This window comes from Cetorhinus maximus, chromosome 6, assembly GCF_964194155.1.
Source record: "Cetorhinus maximus chromosome 6, sCetMax3.hap1.1, whole genome shotgun sequence".
NCBI lineage: Eukaryota > Metazoa > Chordata > Chondrichthyes > Lamniformes > Cetorhinidae > Cetorhinus > Cetorhinus maximus.
In genome coordinates, this window is record NC_135884.1 from 11361732 (window position 1) to 11381090 (window position 19359).

A 19359-nucleotide genomic window follows, 5' to 3' on the forward strand; every position below is an offset into this window, starting at 1 on the left:
AATGGCACCCTGCACCTTTGGGAAACCTGAGACCTGCACAAATCCCAGTGCTCTTGTTTCCTGGCTTTCCTGATCCTGAGCAAAATGCACAAGGTTCAGTGCCTTCGTGAAGATGGTGTCCATGACCTTCTGGATGCATTTGTGTGTGGAGTCTTGTGAGATGCACACAGGTCACCTGTGGAGCCCTGGAAGGAGCCACTGGCGTAAAAACTGATCACCGCGGTCTCTTTCACAGCCACCTGCATCGGATACCCTCCATGTACCCATTGTGCCAAATCCTGCAACTGGTGGCAAACGTGACCAACCAGTTCCCTAGACATGCACAGTCTTCGGCGACACTGGTTCTCGGTCATCTGCAGGAAAGACAGGCGTCATCTCTCGGCCCTGGGTCTAGCAAGGCACCTACGAGTGACAGCTTGCTGTGGATCTTAAGTTGTGTGTGTAACAGGCCCTGTTGCCCCTTCATCTTGAGGGAGATGCACCCCCCTTTGCCAAGCCAGGTGGCTCCGCCACTCTCTTCTTCTTCTTTGCTCCCTGTAAACAATGAGGCCGACCGCTAAATCACCAGGCTCCATGATCCTGATGTTCTCCTCCTGCAGGATCAAATGTGTGGGTTAGCATTTGTATGCTAAGAACCTCTCTTGGTTAAGTTTGAAGGCCCCTTCGCGCATGCAGGGGAGTGCTGGCCACCACTTGGATGGCCAGTGTGCAGTGCGCTCATTGGTTGTCTGAAACCCCACCCACCTCTGCCCCACTCCACTTGACCAATTGGTGGCAGCTTCAGCCACTGGACTGGATGCTGTGCTCTCAGCTCAGGTGCAGGCATTCTCCTAACCCGCACTGCAAGGCTGCACTATAAGCTTGAACCATGGGGGAGACTGGTCCAAACCTTAATAAAGACGTTACAGGTACAGCAAGTAATTAATAAGGTTAATTGAATGCTATTCTTTATTACCAGAGGAATTCAACATAAAAGTAAGGATGTTATGCTTCAGTTATACAGGGCATTGGTGAGACCGCACCTCGAATACTGTGTGCAGTTTTGGTCTCCTTATTTAAGGAAGGATGTAAGTGCATTGGAGGTGGTTCAAAGGAGGTTTAATAGATTGATACCGGGAATGAGTGGGTTGTCTTATGAGGATAGGTTGGACAGGCTGGGCTTATTTCCAATGGAGTTTAGAAGAGTGAGGGGTGATTTGATTGAAGTATACAAGATCCTGAATAGTATTGACAAGGTGGACGTGGAAAGGATGTTTCCTCTTGTGGGTGAGTCCAGAACTAGGGGGCACTGTTTTAAAATTAGGGGTCGCCCTTTTAGGACAGAGATGAGGAGAACTTTTTTCTCTCAGAGGGTTGTGTGACTTTGGAACTCTGCCTCAGAAGGTGGTGGAGGCGGGGGTCATTGAATGTTTTTAAGGCAGAGGTAGATAGATTCTTGTTAGGCAAGGAAATAAAAGGTTATTGGGGTTAGATGGGAATGTGGAATTCAAAATACAAACAGATCAGCCGTGACCTTATTGAATGGCAGAACAAGCTCAAGGGGCTGAATAGTCCACTTCTGTTCCTATTTCTTATGTTTGCAAGGGGCTCTGAGCGCCTCCAGCAGTGACTGCGCCATGGCCACCTTTCACAAAGGGATTGTACAACTTGCCCAGTTGGCCAATGCTCTGCTGCTCCCTGAAACGCACATTAATTTGCAGTCTGCGCCCGGGGGGTGAGACGCTCTGGAACATTTGGGGCATTTTCATGCTTTTGCGTTGCTTGAGTGGGCAGAAAAACTTCAAAGGCCTGACTCCAGGCATGTCAATGAAGCTGCAGCAGAACGGTCTCCGCTGCGGAAGGATTCTCACCTTTGGCAAAAGCTTTTCCAAGTGTGTGACTGCTTCTCTTTCCCCGCCAACCCCTCGCCCCACACCCCTGACATGTGCTTGAGTATGTCCTTCAATCTGTGCTGCCCTGCCTCCCACCAACGTCCTCCCCACCCCCCAAGCCTGACCCGCACTGGAGCCCTTCTCCCAGCACTGCACTGAAAGCCAGCTGGGAAAAAGCAACTTGCCTGTGCCCTAACGAACGCACGACGCCGCTAATGTTCTACAGGCAACGCTCACGAGCACTGTGCAAGCTTGTGTGCACTCGCCTCCGGGTTCCCCTCGAAGTTCAGGTCGCAAAGTGCATGTCTTTTAAAGGTAGCCGTGAAGCACGCCGTTCTGAAGTCACGCCGACGTGGGTGGTAAATTTGACGTGGGGGGGTGTGGGGGGTGCTGATCCCGGTGAGCAGGGCTTATAACCAGATGCAAAGGTATTAAAATGACATTCGCGAAGTGCGCTGAGGGGAAACGCAGCCACCATTGGCACGTTGAGCGGATGAGCACAAACTGGTTTCACGATAGGCATAAAACAATTTTTGACCTTCTCATCGTATTGCTCCCCGCCCCTCCCACCACCCGCCCACCATGAGGCCCGACGCCAACAGGGCTGGAAAATTCTGGCCTGAGGGGTGAACTAATAGAGGTATTTAGAATGATGAAAGGGTTTGATCGAACGGATACAGAGACAATGTTTCCTCTTGTGGGGAAGAGCATAACTAGAGGACATCAATATAAAATAGTCACCGAGAAAACCAATCGGGAAGTCAGAAGTAAGTTCTTTACCCAATGAGTTGTAAGAATGTGGAATTCGCTACTACAGGGGGTGGCTGAAGCAAATAGTACAGATGCATTTAAGGGGAAACTGGACAAACACTAGGAGAAGGGAATAGAAGGTTACAATGATGGATTTAGATGAGGAAAGATGGGAAGAGGCTTGAGTAGTATATGAGCACTGTTATGGACTGTTATGGTTGGACCGAGTGGCTGTTTCTGTGCCTTATAACCTTTGTAATCCTATGTACTTTGGCCTTTTGTGCAAGGGCATGGGAGGTCTTCATCATTAGGAGCTGTTAAAGTAAAGGCTGTTGTGCCCTTTAGAGAGAACTCAATAACTATTCTTAAGTAATGCAAATAGAAGGCGAGAAGATGACAAGTCACCTATGGCTCAGCTGGCAGCAATCTCAACTGTCCCACTCCAAGAGATTTCATTACAAAGTCGAAGTTGATAACCCAAGTGCAGCACTAAGAGAATGCTGCATTGCCAGAGGTGCTGCCTTTTTAGCTGAGGTGTTAAAACCGGTGCCACATCTGCCCACTCAGGTGGACGTAAAAGATCCCTTGGCACTAGTTTGAAGAGCAGAGGAGTTATCCCCAGTGTCCTAGCCAATGTTTGTCCCTTAACCAACATCAAAAGAAACAGATTATCTAATTATTGTCACGTTGCTGTTTGTGGGATCTTGCTGTGCACAAAATGGCTGCTGCATTTCCTACATTACAACAGCGACTACACGTCATAAAAAAAGTACTCCCTTGCAGGTAAAGCACTTTAGGACATCCTGATATTGTAACAGGTTCTATATAAAAGCAAGTCTTTACTTCATCGAGATAGAACAAGAAATTAGGATTCTTGTTCTAGCAAAGAGCCAGCACAGATATCATGAGCTACAAGATCCCCTTCTGTGCTGGAAAGTCCGACGATTATAATTACAAGGGAACCTATAAATGAATGCAAATAAAATACATTGATAAAAGACTTCCTTCACAGGTCTAGCGAGTAGGGGCATCAGCCAGTGGAACATTAAGCCAAACAGACCAGAAGACCCCCACGCTCAATTCCTGGGCTTTTGTTGAGTTTGCTAAAGGTGTGACAATTGTCCCCAACTCCCCCAGCTAACAAGGCGAGACATGAGCAAAGAATCCCTTTTCAGGCCAGTGATCCCTCAGGTGAAAAGTATGGAATGTACAGACCATTGGGAGCAGACAACAACAAACAAACAAGAGCAACTTGCATTTATACAGTGCCTTTGGTGTAGAGAAATGACCCAAGGTGTTTCACAGAGGTCTTATCAGACAAAAATTGACACCAAATCAAAGAAGGAGACAGTGGGTCTCTTTATCTCTGTGACCTCCTAGAACCTGACAGCTAACAACATGCATTTATACAGCATCTTTAACATTGTAAAATATCCTAAGGCACTTCACAGGAGCTCAATCAGACAAAATCTCCAAGAACTCTACATTCCTCCAGCTCTCGCCTCTTGTGCATTCCCCACTTCTTTTGCCCCACGATTGGCGGCCGTGCCTTCAGTTGTCTGGGCCATAAGTGCTGGAATTCCAAACTGCCCCGCCTCTCTCTGCTCCTTTAAGACTCTGCTTAATCCTATCACTCTGACTGTGCATTTGAGCACAGGATCAGAGATCTCTGTGTGATATACCCTACGATAGGAGAACCTCCTGCCATTCACTCCAAAGAGTCATCGGTTGTCCCTCAATTCGAGGATGACGAATTGCTCAAGGTCAAACTCAAGTTTCTGCTTTGCGTCTTCATGTGACTGAGCAGGCCAATTTTTGGCCCCACAGATCTTTGGGCGCGTGGGGTAGGGCATCCCATGAGGTAGTGGGATCCGGAGTGCAGGATTTGCTTCCTTTTCCTTCCTTCTCTGCCGCCGCTCTGCCTCATCATTAAGGCCTTGTGCCTTGAAGCATGATGTAGCTTGATGGACAAGTTGTCACCATTTTGAACAATTGGTAGCAAGCTCTTTCCAGTCAATGCTGACACACTTCAAGTAGAGCTGGACAGCTTCAGCGCTGTATAGGGTAGGCACTTGAGCACAGTTAGGGTTACAGATACCAGAAGAACTTTACCCAAGCATATCAAAGGGGGAAAGGAAAGAGAACGTGGAAGAGCAGAGAAAAATTTTCAGTGTAAATATATCTACAGCAATTGGCAGCATGGTAACATCTGTTCACCTTACTGGTGGCTGCCCCAGTCAAATCTTCAGGCTTTGATCTTGTGAACTGCGTTCAACTCCAGTTTAGCACTCCTTGCACGTTGCCTGCTGAGTTTAAATGAAACCGGAGCCTCAAAGTGACGAGGGGGTGGAAGGGAAGGGTACCTCTTTGCTGCCGGAATGGACTGGGCAACCGAAAGACCAAAACGTGCCCTAGACTAACGGGTGTAAACGGCAACTAATGTCCAGGATTTCCGCCAATCTTCCACCAAAGTGACGCTGGGCAATTTGAAGAAGCACTGTGGAAATTCTAAGCGTGTTTGTCTTTTAGAGCAAGGTGGAGAGAGATAGAGGAAAGAGGAAAAACAGAGGTGAGTGGAATACAGACGATGTGAGTGAGAAACCACAGCGAGATCAAACACAGAGTCAGAATAATATAGAGAAAAACAGGGCGAGCGACAAGTAACAGAGAATAACAATCAGCTCTGGACTTTCCTGACATTTACTTTATGTGAGCAACCACAAAATATAACATTGCACCTGCCTTGAAGAAAATCTGTTGTTTAATAACTGGTTTCCATGATTTGGTGACACCAGGTATCTCTAAGCTCACTGAACCAAACATACAACAGCAACTTGCATTTACACTGTGCCTTTAATATATTAGAACATCCCATTGTGCTTCACAGGGACACTATAAAACAAAATTTGACACAAGTTACATAAGGTAAAGGACTAAAAGCTTGGCCAAAGAGTTAGCTTTTAAAATTTGATTTTAAAATGACTGATTTGATGATTACTTGTTTATAAATAAGTTCCTTTTACTACACGGAAAATAAAATAGCCTCTCATCTTCTACTGGATCATGTAAATACTTTGTGATTTGTGAGTGTTATCACCATGGCTAGGACTGGAACTCATGTGGAGAACCAACTATCAATTGTCCTGGGTGCATCTGGACTGGTGGGAGGTGGGGAAATGGCGAATTACTTGATCACTATTCACTGATCCCTGCCACAAAGGTGCATGTGCCAATGCCAGTCGTCGGGTTGGACTCAGTTGTGATGCCCCTCATTGTCTCACGGCTTCGAAGCACTCACTGTCATGGCAGCAGCATGAAGAATGGTCATTTGTTGATGGAGTAAGAGGATCCAGACACCAAAGTCAATGGGTTAGATCTTGACTTTGTGCGATTGTGTACAATAGGTCATAACCCAAGCAACTTCAATGGAAATAAGAAGTGGGAGAGATGTAAAGCGGACTGCTGACCCACTATCCCCCCTGTTACCCTATCTCACAAAGTTAAGATCCTCCCCCAAAGTATTCAGGACAGGAGGGCAGAAATGGTGGGGATGGAGTGGGGGTGTGGAATATTACAACAAAGTGCCTCACTCAATAAGCGTGCTGCACCTTTAAATTAAAAACAAACTTTAAAATGGACGTTTGCATTTTACAGTGTAAGGAAAGCAAACAAAACAAAATACTACTGTTGTGTTTTGGGATGCACTTGAGTTGGCTACAACATGTTAGATTAAAGATTAAACGTGCGGTTGATTGCCTCTTGCGACAGCTAGTTTAATGCATTAGTTATCCCTGGAATGTAGGCACAATACAAATTTATTTTTAATGTCTTCACTGCTAAACGTGCATCGGAAACAAAAAGCTGTGTGACTGCCCTGATAGACTCCTTTTTTAAATCTTTCACTTTTTGGTCTTTCTAACAATTGTGTTTTTTTTTTATTATTTATTGTGTCTGGCATTAGGGACTGTTAACCTTAATAATTGGAATAACTTTACATTTTGGTCATCGATGATCAACAGGAAGCACTGACAAATGAAGCGTACACTGATCTAATAATGCTTCTTAACCCCCATCTTAAAAATAACGTTCCCCAATTTCAGAGTTACAACTTTCTCTTTTCCCATCCCAGCCATTTTTAGTGCCTTACTGTCAGCCCCGGTCCAGTGGTAGGAGGCCCGCCTCAGAGTCAAAAAGCTGTGTGCTTAAAATCCCATTCAGAGACTTGAGCACTTAATCTAGTCCAGTCAATATTCATCCCTTAACCAACATCACCAAAACACTTTCTCCTGTCCGTTGTCTCACTGCTGCTTGTGGGGGCTTGCTGTGCACCTATTGGCTGCTGTTTGCCACAGTGAATGCACTTCAAAAAATACTCCATTGGCTGCAAAGCGCTTTGGGTATCCTGAGTTTGTGAAAGGCATTACAAGTTCTTTCTTTATGTAATGTCACCAGCCCCCCCCCTCTCTATCACCACTGAGAAGCTGTGTGACTTTCTCAAGTTTCCCCGAATGATAATCACTGCGAGAGCTGTTTAGAAAGTTGTTCTGCGAACAATAGGAAGGGAGAAGTTGCATGTATGTAGTGTCTTTCGCAACGTCAGAATGTCCCAAAGAGCTTTTGAAATACTTTTGAAGAGTAGTCACTATTGTAATGTCGGAAACACATAAATTAGGCGGTGGGTGATTGAAAGTTGAAAATGTTTAAAATGCTTATTCCACATTTGCCTCAGCTTGGTTAAGTGAGTAAGCATTCTTGAGAATCTCTCTGCTGAAGTTAAACCACAACTAGTCGAGAAACTAAAGGCTGCATTAAAATGTGCTGGTTCTGACTAATTCATGAAAGAATTCCAAATTTTGGTGAAAGAGAAAGTCTGTAGAGTTTTGTGCTGAAAGTGGTAGATGTTTGTCAGTAAATGCATGTGGGGTACATGTACCTGTATTGTGTGAGTTTATATAAGGTGTGTATTATAGGGTGCTGGATACTATTCGGTAGGTCTTAATGAAGTCTTCGTAGTCTTAAGTAGGTTAACTGCATTTATTCACTACAAGAACTATGTACAAAATACAGTAAAGGGTTCAAGCACATGGCCCTGTCCAATACTAGACTGACTCCTAGGTGGGGGGGTCATGTGTTCTCTGACATCACTGTGTGGGCGGTACTGTACTCTGTCCCACGTTAACCCTGTATGTGCCAGACCCTTATACTACACCACCCCTAAGTCTTTATCCAATGTATTTCAAGTTATTCTAGTTTACCCCATGTATTTGCATTGTTATTACTACCCCTTTACCTCCCTTTAAGTTTCAGAGTTCATAGGTTCAGGCGGTCTGAAGGTTTATAACCCTTCCATATCTTGTTTGCAGGAGTGGTAGACTCTGTCGTTGCAGGTAAACTCTGTTGATTTGGAGGTTGTCTTGGCACCTGGGTATCCTTTTATCATCTTTTTCCATTCCTTGGGATTGAACCGCTCTTTGGCGATTTGGCAGTTTTGGTGATCGGTGGTTGTTGATCCATCCCGTTTCTTGCTGGTTAAGTGAACGTTCCATCCCGTTTCTTGCTGGTTAAGTGAACGTTCCATCCCGTTTCTTGCTGGTTAAGTGAACGTTGTGCTTGTCTTCGTGCCATTTTCTCCTCTTCTTTCGTCGCGTGGGTCATCGCGATATCGTCTGTGATGGAAGATAGCCAATCCTGTTCTGAGGATGTAGTTTTTTTTACTAAGCTCATCTTTGCCTTTGGCTAGGTGGTGTGCTGTCAGCAATGGACGGCTGATACTTAGTTTCAGCATCGTCTGTGGCCCTGTCATGCTGGCTGGGAGTTGCAGCGTTTGCTCTGTGGTCACACTGTTGACCTCATCAACAGTCGTCGGAGCCGGAGGTTGACACTCTTCTGGCTGATGGTTGCTCTTGTCTATCCTCCATTGGAGGCGTCATGGTAACCATCTGAGCAGTTGGCAAGGTCTGACCAGTGAGGGCTTTCCGGCACCTATAATGAAAATGGACAAACCTGCTCTGAAAAGAGAGAAGACGGTTCAGAGCTGAAGTCCCAGTCAGGATATTCCTTCTTCTTTGAGTTCTCGGGAACTTGCAGTTCTGTATAATTTACAATGGGCGCTGTCTTGACATCTTCTGCCATTTTAAGGAGATTCAGGACTACACAGGCATCTCTGCTCAAGATAGAAAAAGGCTAGTTACGGATGATGTGCATCAGCTCGAAGATTAGTTTGCCGCCATATCTTAGTGGTTCCAGAATCATGTCTCTGACAGAAAGTTGGATTCCTCCGGGCCCATAGATTGGTGTGGCTGTTGTTCGAAGCCAGAAGTCTCTCAGCCACAGTTCTTTGTCCAGTAGGACCGTAACACTGGCTCCGTGTCCAATTTAAAGTTTGTGAGGTGACCATTAACCTAAATGTCCATATTCCAAAATGAAAATCCAGGATCTTTGACCTTCCCCAAGAAGCATGGCTGCGTGTCCGCTTGGTGTGCAGTCTCGCCCTCATGAATTATCTGTTGGTCTTCTATGTGTTTAGATGTTTTGGCCTTGCACATTTTGCCGAAGTGTCCAATTCTGCTACATTGAAAGCATTGGCTGAAATTGTAGGACATCGATCTCGCCTGTGGGGGCGCTTTGCTCCACACCGCTGGCAATGGTCGCTCTACTGGTCTGTTAGGGTATTGCTTCCCTTGGCCTGGAGTGTCCCTGTTTCTTTGCTGTTTAACTAGCTGGACTGTGGGGTTTCCTTTGTACCACAGTTTACTTTCTCCTCTTAAAATGTCTTTTTTCCTCTTTTTTTGGCCGGAGCAGACATGATGGGCTGAATGGCCTCTTTCTGCACTGTAACTTTTCTATGGTTCTAAAATGGATCTGGGCTGCACACAGAGTTCAGACTGCCTAACTATCTGCATAGCTTTTTCAAGGGTTGGATCTTCTTTCGCTTGCAGTATGTCTGAGAGTGCTTTGTCTGCTACTCCTACAACTATTCTATCCTTGGTAAGTTCAGATTTTAGGGTCTCTGTATTCGCAGCCTTCGGCCATCGTATACAACTCATTAATGAAGGAGTCAACAGGTTCTTCTGGCTGCTGGACATGCTTATAAAATTTAGCTCTTTCAGGGATTTTGTTACTTCTTAGGTTAAAATAAGCATCGAATGATTTTAGTACTTTTTCAAATTTGACAGATGGTTCGTTGATTCCTTGTCCACTATTGGGTCTACCAACTAAAGCATTGTGTTAACTTGTTCAGCTTCTGTCTTTTTATCCAGACCTGGAGCAATTGTGTACCTTAAGGAATCTTTTTTTCCAAAGTCTCTATTTATGTGATTGATCTGGGCCTTGGATAATCCAAACTGATCTGGAAGAGTGGATTTCCTGTCCATGGTTAAAAAATATTAAAGTGTAGGCTCAGCTTTAAGAAGCTGCTGAAATTCAAGATGGCGCCATCGTTCATTTGAAGACAAAGGGACTACTCGAGCTTGCCAGTTTTGGCAGGCTCCCACTGCAATGGCGCTCATGCTCAGTGTTGAAAAAGTTTTAAACAATGGCTGCTTGGACCAACTAACTGCAGACTACTCCATTTCAGCGTCATGCTTTAGGGTTGTGAAAGCATTGAATCCTGACCTTTGCTCGTCCTTAAAGCTGATTCTTTAGTCGCGATTTTTCCAAACTAATTTTTTTTTCCTTCTGAGACTCAGCCCGAATGCCACGTGTTCAGGTGCCGACTTGGGAATCCAGTTTTTCCAACGGAGTTTTTAAACGGCAATTCCTGACCACTGAGCTATTTTTTTTTAAATTTCAGGTTTCGCTTTAACCTGGAATTTAAAAGTTTTAGCTCACCCCTGCTAGGTTTGCTGACTCTGCACTCTGGGAATTGAAACTGCACAACCAAGCGATCCTATAGAATCCTCTGGTGCAGTGAGGGATTTTAAATTTCTACCTTCAGCTGCCAGAGGGCTTTTCCCTGGCGATTTTCCTCTGTGCATCTGCTTCCCAAGCATTTCTTCAGGTCAGACTGCTTCTTTTGAATGTTTCTTTAATCTTGCAGGATTTTAGTTTATCTTTGCATTTTTTTTACGAGGTTTTGGGGTTTTCCATTTGCTGCCACCATGTTGTAGGGTTTTGGATACCATTCAGTAGGTCTTAATGAAGTCTTCATAGTATTAAGTCGGTTAACTATATGCATTTATTAACTACAAGAACTATTTACATATATAGAGTAAAGGGTTCAAACTAGACTGACTCCTAGGTGCGGGTCATGTGTTCCCTGACATCACTGTGTGGGCGGTACTGTACTCAGTCCCACGTTAACCCTATATGTGCCAGACCCTTATACTATAGTGTGCTTCCCACTAAAGTTAGCACATGTGGCTAAAACAGTGCCACCATAGCCCCAGTTGCAGCTAGTCAGCGAATAATGCAATAAACGATGCTCTTCCAAAGTTGGAGGTAGGTATCTGGGGATCAAGTAAAAGAGCTTTTGTCAACATCAAACCAAAATCATAAATCTCTGAGTGTTCATTCCTTTTACCGGCAAGATATTTTTGTCAGCTCTAATACTCAGGTGTCAAGGAGGGTCAGATTCTAAGTGAGATGCCTGATTGGTACCAATCATTTTTGTAGACAGTAACAGTGTGCAATTTAGAAGCAGTATATCCCCATGAAGCAGACCTAGGTCAGCTATTCATAATGGAACAATGTGAATTATCCCTCCCCCACCACCCCAATCCCCCTCTTTTTACTTCACAGACATTTGCTTGACATTATGAGTCATTGCAAAGTACAAAAAGACTGCCTTTGAATGCAGGCAACCTCCTGACTGCCGATCAAGTTAAAAAGATTTGAAAAAACAGCCAATGCTGGAAATAATCACAGAAAATGCTAGAAATATGCTTTAATTCTATCTGCTACTGGAAAGGGGACAGACAGGGTTCATGTTTCAGAGTCAGGTTCTTTCTCACCTGATCGATCTGCCTGTATATTTCAGCGTTTGCTGTTAAAAGAGTTAATCTTTTTACAGCTCAGGAAGCTGTGACAGACGATTAGGGAAATGGGCTGCAGGTAAAAATAAATTTAAAAAGGAACTGCTGCTGCTCATCTTCATGAATAATATTCCTTATCCATACGTCCACTTTCTAAACTGTACGTTTACTCTCAGTGTAAATTGCACAATGTCAATTATTTACGTAACGAAGGACATCAAGAAGACAGAATGATCTGTCAGGAATATAACAGAAACATAACCATAAAATTAAAGAAAAGCCATTTAGGAGGGAAACCAGGAAGCATTTTTATCAGACAAAGGGTGATAGAAATCTAAAATTCCCTCCCCAGAAGCTGGGACAACTGGAGGTTTCATGACTGAGATGGTTAGATTTTTTTTGGGTTAGGTAAGGGTATAAAGGAATATGAAGCCAAGGTGGTGAATGGGGTTGAGGTAGAGATCAGCCATGATCTGATTAAATGCCAGAGAAGCTTGAGGGGCTAAATGGCCAGCTCCTTTTCTTATGGTTCTAGAGAGCAGTTTCCCTTTTGAGATCTTTTAGCTAATTTTCTGATAAGTTTGTTTAAGAGGGCAGAAATCTATGTCTCTGAACCCTAAAGTAAATTGATATAACATCTGCTTCCAAAGAAATGCAAAGAAGGGAGACTATTCAGCCAATCTGGTTCATCCCCCATTGCCTCTTGAATGATTCCAGAGGTTTTTTTTTCCCTCCACTATCTGACCAAGTCCATTCCAGGCACTGCACATTACACACACTGGGAGATGGTGATGTAGTGGTAATGTCACTGGACTAATAATCCAGAGGCCCAGGCTAATGCTCTGGTCACAGGTTCAAATCCCACCATGGCAGCTGATGGAATTTAAATTCAATTAATCAATCTGGAATTGAAAGCTAGTAACAGTGACCATGAAGCTATCATTGATTGTCATATAAAAACCCATCTAATTCACTAATGCCCTTTACAGAAGGAAATCTGCCAATCCTACCTGGTCTGGCCTACATGTGACTCCAGACCCACAGCAATGTGCTTGACTCTTAACTTGCCCTCTGAAATGGTCCAGTAAGCCACTCAGTTCAAGGGCAATTAGGGGTGGGCAACAAATGCTGGACTTGCCAGCGATACCCATATCCCATGAAAGAATAAGGGAAAAAAATTCCTTATGGATATTCTGAACTTGCCTGTTAACAGTTTTTTATGTCCAGTTATCCTGCAGATAATAGTTCAACATAAAATAGTTGTCCAGGTTTCTCTATGATATTCTGCATAGCATAAACTTCTATAAGGAAAGCCTTTGTTCAAGGTGGAAAAATCCAAGTGGGTAAAATTTGCTATGGGCAGTGGTGTAAAACAGATGTTAGCAAATTGGCAGCCGATCTTACACTAGACCCATTATTTTTCTTTACTTTGATTGGTTTTCCATTCACTCCCAATATTCTGCATTAGTTGTGACTAAAGTTACACGCTCACTTAAAAAAAAAACAATAAAGACACTGGCATTAGAACAACAACAACTTGTATCTATATAGAGTCCTTTATGCCCCTAGGCACTTTTTTTAAAAAAATTATTCTCTCGTGGGATGTGGGTGTCGTTGGCAAAGCCAGGATTTGTTGCCCATCCCTAATTGCCCTTAAACTGAGTGGCTTGCGGGGCCATTTCAGAGGGCAGTTAAGAGTCAACCACGTTGCTGCGGGTCTGGAGTCACATGTAGGCCAGACCAAGCACATTAGTGAACCAGATGAGTTTTTACAACAATCAATGATATTTTTCATGGTTACCATTACTGACACTAGCTTTCAATTCCAGTTTATTTTTATTAATTGAATTTAAATTCCACCAGCTGCCATGGTGGATTTGAACCTGTGACCCCAGAGCAATTCGCCCAGGCCTCTAGATTACCCGTCCAGTGACATTACCGCTATGCTCCCATCTCCCCACAGGAGCATTAGAAAATGAAATATGACACCGAGCTGCATAAGGAGATATTAGGCCCAATCACCAAAATCTTAGTCAAAGAGGTAGGTTTTAAGGAGTCTCTTAAAGAAGGAAAGAGAGGTAGAGAGAGACAGAGAGGTTTAGGGGCAGAATTCCAGGGCTTATGGGGCCTACGCAGCTGAAGGCATGGTCACCAATTGTAAAGTGATTAAACTTGGGGATGCTCAAGAGGCCAGAATTAGAGCACAGATATCTTGGTGAATTGTGGGGCTTGAGGGAATTACAGAGATGCAAAGAGGCAAAGTCATGGAGGGATTTGAAGATAAAGATGGGAATTAAAATTGAAATGATGCTTCACAGGAAGCCAATGTAGGTCAGGGAGCAAAGGATGAACGGCACTTGGTGCGAGTTAGGACATAGGCAGCAGAGCTTTGAATGTTGACAAGTTTACAAAGAGTAAAATGTGGGAGGCTAGCCAGGAAATAAAAGGGCTTCATCCTATTTTGAAGTTGAGGTTGAAACATTATTGGGACAGAGCTTGGGAACCTTTATTCTACATCCAGTTCATGAGATGCATGATCTGGCAACATTAGGTGCTGATGCGCATCCCTAAAACGTTTCCAACTCCCCAGCGGTGACAACACCCGTCTTAATAAGCACAACATATACGCTAAAAATTTTTTTTAAATTGACATAATGTAACACTGTACTTGTGAATACAGTCTTTGTATGAATTATATAAGCAAAATCTGACTGAGCTTAATTCACACCCTCCATGTGCCACAGCAAGTCAAATCCCAACTGAGTCATAGTTGGCAGCTCTGTAACATTTACGTCCGCTTCAATCTAAAAGCAGTTTTCTTGGAGATAATTCCAATCAGCTCATCCTGATGAGATCACAAAAGAATACATTATTTACAACTCGATCCAGTAAGATAGTAAATGTGTATCAACTTTTAACTACAATGAAAACATAAGCATGTCAAAACATTTTGGCTCCTTCAAAGAGGTACTGTAGCATTAATGTCTTAAGTGTCTGGATGCGCACTGCTGCTGGCTAAGACTCCCAGTTGGCAGTCAGAAAATCACACCTCTCTTCTCTGAACAAACTTGCCAACTGTTAATGAAGGTTTTGAGTGTGTTGGTTCAAAATGCTGTTTTTGGTCCGGTAATACCGTACTTATAAATAGCAAGCACACAACAGCGCAGCTATATGAGTACAGCAGACTAGTGGTTATGACATTGGACTAGTATCCCAAGGATTGAGGCAGGCTGTGGTACTGAAATCTGGCAACATATAGACTGGTCAAATGACTGTGAGAGCTATAAAAACCTAGCTGGTTTTACGAATGTTGATTAAGAGTAGGAGACCTACCAATCCCTAATAGGTCTACCCTACATGTAAATTCAATTGGAGGGGGCAATTTCTGTAGTGTCTATTCATCCAATCTGTATTCTGCCATAAATGTCTCACAATTGCAAGTGTATTAATTCTATTATTTTACTCCTTGTGGAAATTTCTTGTAATCAAGTAAAAGAAAAATCATCTCTAGTTTTCTCTATTCTATGTACAGATTCCACATTCAACAACAGGACACCCACTATGAGTGCCTCCATAATGTTTCCGTTCACCAGTCACTACAGCTTCCCAATCCTTCTTGTGGGGAAGTGTCCGAATCTTCACTTTGATCCTGAAAGCACGGCAGACAGCGTGAGCTCATTACATGGTGAAGCGTAGAACCATTGACTTTCAAAGCACAAAAGGAGGCCATTTGACCCATCATACCAATGCCAGTAATTTGTCAGAGCAATCCAGAATTGCTGGGCCATTGAGTATATTCAAGGCTGAGTTAGGTAGATTTTTGATAGACGAGGGAGTCAAGAGTTATGGGCGGCAGACAGGAAAGTGGAGCTAAGAGCACAGCCAGATCAGCCATATTGAATGGCGGAGCAGACTCAAAGGGCTGAATTGCCTACTCCTGCTCCTATGTGCTATGTTCCTAAAATAAATCCCACTGTCTTGTTCTCTCCCAATCAACTTGCCTTCTGCTTAAAATGTTTGTCCAACCTTCTCTTTAACAAAGCAATGATGCTGGCCTCAACTATTCCTGATAACAATAAGAGTCAGGAACCAGAGGGCACAGATTTAAAGTAGTTAGCAAAGCAGCCACAGATAACATGAGGAGGGGGGGGAAAAATCAATTTATGCAGCGAGTTCTTACCACCTGGAATGCACTATCTGAAACGGCGGTGGAAACAGATTCAATAACAACTTTCAAAATTGGATAAATAACCCAAGGGGAAACATTTGCAGGGTTATGGAGAATGAACAGCGTGAGTGGAATTAATTGGATAGCTCTTTCAAAGGGCTGGCAGAGGCACAATGGACCAAATGGCCTCCGTCTGTGCTGTTTCATTTTAGGATTCGATGATAAGCAATCCAATATCTAACAAGCATCCATATAAAGAAATTTCTCTAACATCTTGCTCCTCACTCTCCTCATAACAAGTTTAAATTGATGACACTTGTTCCTGATTACCCAACGAGGGGAATTAGAATTTCCCTACCCAGCCTATCAAAACCTTTCAGAATTTTCAAAGTCCCTTGTAAATCTTCACTTATCCTTTTCAATGCAAACAATCCCTCAACCAAAATCGCTTTCCATAACTATAGTTTCTCACCTCTGGCATCATCGTGGATATGAAAGTAATTCTATGAAATGCTTGTGTCCACCAAGTCGACTACAAATCTTACTTTCCAAGCAAGGACAAGCACATAATCCAGGCGGGTGTGAATATTAGCACTACCTTGCAGCCAATTAGTTGGGGCAAAACTTGTGGTTTTAATTTACAGATTCTCCAAACTCATGACCTAAAGTACATCAGACTGTCCCAATAAAAGTAGGATTATTTCTCCAGCAAAGTGCAATAAGTGGAGGATGGTAACAAAATGCAAATTAGGTGCTTAAAGTCAATCCCAGTCACTTACAACAGTGCAACCTTCAGGCATGATTGATGGGTGATTTACCCCAATCATCCCCATTCTGCCCAGGACTCGTGGTATCACTTTATGCCACCAATCTGGGTTGATACTCCTTTGTACAGTAGAGAGAGAGGGCTGCACTGTCTGAGGTGCTGCCCCGAGAATAATTAAACCAAGGTTCTATCTGCCTGGACAGCTATACAATGTGGCAAAGATTAGTGGTAAGCCAGAGATTTGGGCAAGTTTTAAAAACCAACAAAAGATGACCAAAAAAAATAAGAGGGAGAAAATAAACTTTGAGGGTAAACTAGCAAGCAATATAAAAACAGACAGTAAGAGCTTCTTTAAATATATAAAAAGGAAGAGAGAGACCAAAGTGAACATTGGCCCCTTACAGAGTGAGGCTGGGGAAATAATAATGGGGAACCAGGAAATGGCAGAGGAGTTGAATAAATACTTTGCTTCAGTCTTCACGGTAGATGACACTAATAGCATTCCAATACTAAATAATCAAGGCAAAAAATAGGGTGAGGAAATAAATACAATAACTATCACTAGAGAAGAAGTACGAGGGAAACTAATGGGGCTAAAGACCGATAAGTCCCCTGGACCTGATGGGTTGCATCCTAGGATATTAAAGGAAGTAGCTACAGAGATAGTGGATGCGCTGATACTAACCTTTCAAGAATCCTTAGATTCTGGAAAAGTCCCAGAGGATTGGAAAACTGCCTATGTAACACCCTTATTAAAAAAGGGAGGGAGACAAAAAAACAGGTAACTATAGGGCAGTTAGCTTAACATCTGTCACTGGGAAAATATTTTAGTCTATTATAAAGGATGTAATAGCAAAGCATTTAGAATTATATAATATAATCAAGCAGAGTCAGCATGGCTTCATGAAGGGGAAATCATGCCTGACAAATTTATTAGAATTCTTTGAGGAGGTAACAAGCAGGATAGATAAGGGGGAACCAGTAGATGTAATATATTTGGATTTCCAAAAGGTGTTCGATAAGGTGCTGCATGTAAGGTTACTTAATAAGAGAAGAGCCCATGGTTTTGGGGGTAGTATAATAGCATGGGCAGAGGATTGGCTAACTAATAGAAGACAGGGAGTTGGGTTAAGTGGGGCATTTTCAGGATGGCAACCTGTAACTAGTGGAGTGCCACAGGGATCAGTGCTGGGGCCTCAATTCTTTCTAATGACTTAGATGAGGGAAGTGAATGTACTATCACAAAATTTGCGAATGATACAAAAATAAATGGGAAGGCAAATGGTGAGGAAGACACAAGGAGTCTACAGAGGGATATAGATAGGTTAAGTGAATGGGCAAAAAAGTGGCAGATGGAATATAATGTGGGAAAATGTGAGGTTATGCACTTTGGCAGGAAGAAAAGAAGCTAAATATTATTTAAATGGAAAAAGACTGTAGAAGGCTGCAGCACAGAGGGATTTGGGAGTCCTCGTGCACGAATCCCAAAAAGCTAATATACAAATTCAACAGGTAATAGGGAAGGAAAATGGAATGTTGGCCTTTATTTCAAAGGGAATGGAGTATAAAAATAGGGAAGTCTTGCTAAAACTATACAAGGCACTAGTGAGACCACACCTAGAATACTGTGAACAGTTTTTGTCCCCTTATCTAAGGAAAGATATATTGGCATTGGAGGCAGTCCAGAGAAGGTTCACTAGGTTGATTCCGGGGATGGAGGGATTTTCTTATGAGGAGAGATTGAATAGGTTGGGCCTTTATTCATTGGAATTTAGAAGAAGGAAAGGCGACCTTATTGAAACATATAAGATTCTTAGAAGGCTTGACAGGCAGCTGCTGAGAGGTTGTTTCCCCTTGTGGGAGGTCTAGGACCAGAGGGCATAATCTCAGAGTGAGGGGGCGCCCATTAAAAACAGAGATGAGGAGGAATTTCTTCTCTCAGAGGGTAGTTAACCTGTGGTATTCTTTATGGCAGAGGGCTGTAGAAGCTGGATTGTCAAGTATATTGAAGGTGGAGATAGACAGATGTTTAATCAGTAATGGAATCAAGAGTTATGGGGAAAAGGCAGGAAAGTGGAGTTGAGGATTATCAGATCAGCCGTGATCTCATTGAATGACAGAGCAGACTCGATGGACCAAATGGCCTACTTCTGCTCCTACATCTTATTGTCTGTACATTAAAGATCGCACGGCTTTATTCCAAGAAGGTAAAGAGCTCTTCCAGTGCCCTGGCTAACCTTCCTTCCTCAACCCTACAATAAAACATTAGCCAGTCATTCATCTGATGGGATGTTGCTGGCGCTGATTAACTGTTGCGTTTACCTACATAACAGGTACTGTGTGACGCACTTTGAGGCATCTCAATAACATGACAAGGAACTTCCAAAGCATTCCAGTCGACTAATGCCTAGGAAGATGATCTTTAAAAAATGAGCAAAACGGTGCCATAATCAGGCAAGGGAAGTATGAAGTCACAGCAAATCACAAAGAGAGTTTTGTTAAACAAGCAAATGTTCAGTCAGATCACTGTCTCAGCTCAGACATGTCTCTCCAGCTCGAAACGCTCAATTTAAAAGTGTGCAGCCTTTAAAGGAAACATCTTAAAACACAACCTATAGAAGGATTTTATGCAATCATGATCATACAGGAACAATGGCTAGTTGACTAACTACAGAAAACGCCAGAGTTTTCTTGAGAATGTTTTTTTTTTGATGAGCAACCAACTTACCAGAGTTCAAGTACAGCAATGAATGAAAACACAGCGACTCACACAATCAGGCCAGTGTTCAACGGGAGAGATAATCTTCTCCATATCCAGGAAGTGAATAATTT

At 43.2% G+C, this 19359-nt stretch overlaps 1 protein-coding gene and 1 long non-coding RNA gene across 2 annotated transcripts in view; both read right to left on the reverse strand.

Annotated features, from left to right (window-relative positions):
- The window catches only part of LOC144681521 (ETS domain-containing protein Elk-1-like), an 89402-nt gene extending 70043 nt beyond the window's left edge, over positions 1-19359 (reverse strand). Inside the window, exon 1 of the mRNA XM_078543165.1 lies at positions 19256-19359. The gene's annotated coding sequence lies outside the window, so the exon portion shown is untranslated. The remainder of the gene's footprint in view (positions 1-19255) is intronic.
- On the reverse strand, positions 11997-14793 carry LOC144681299 (uncharacterized). The gene is made up of 2 exons (XR_013576754.1): positions 13167-14793; positions 11997-13129 (listed from the first exon to the last, which is right to left on the reverse strand). It is a non-coding gene; the product is annotated as an uncharacterized LOC144681299 (long non-coding RNA).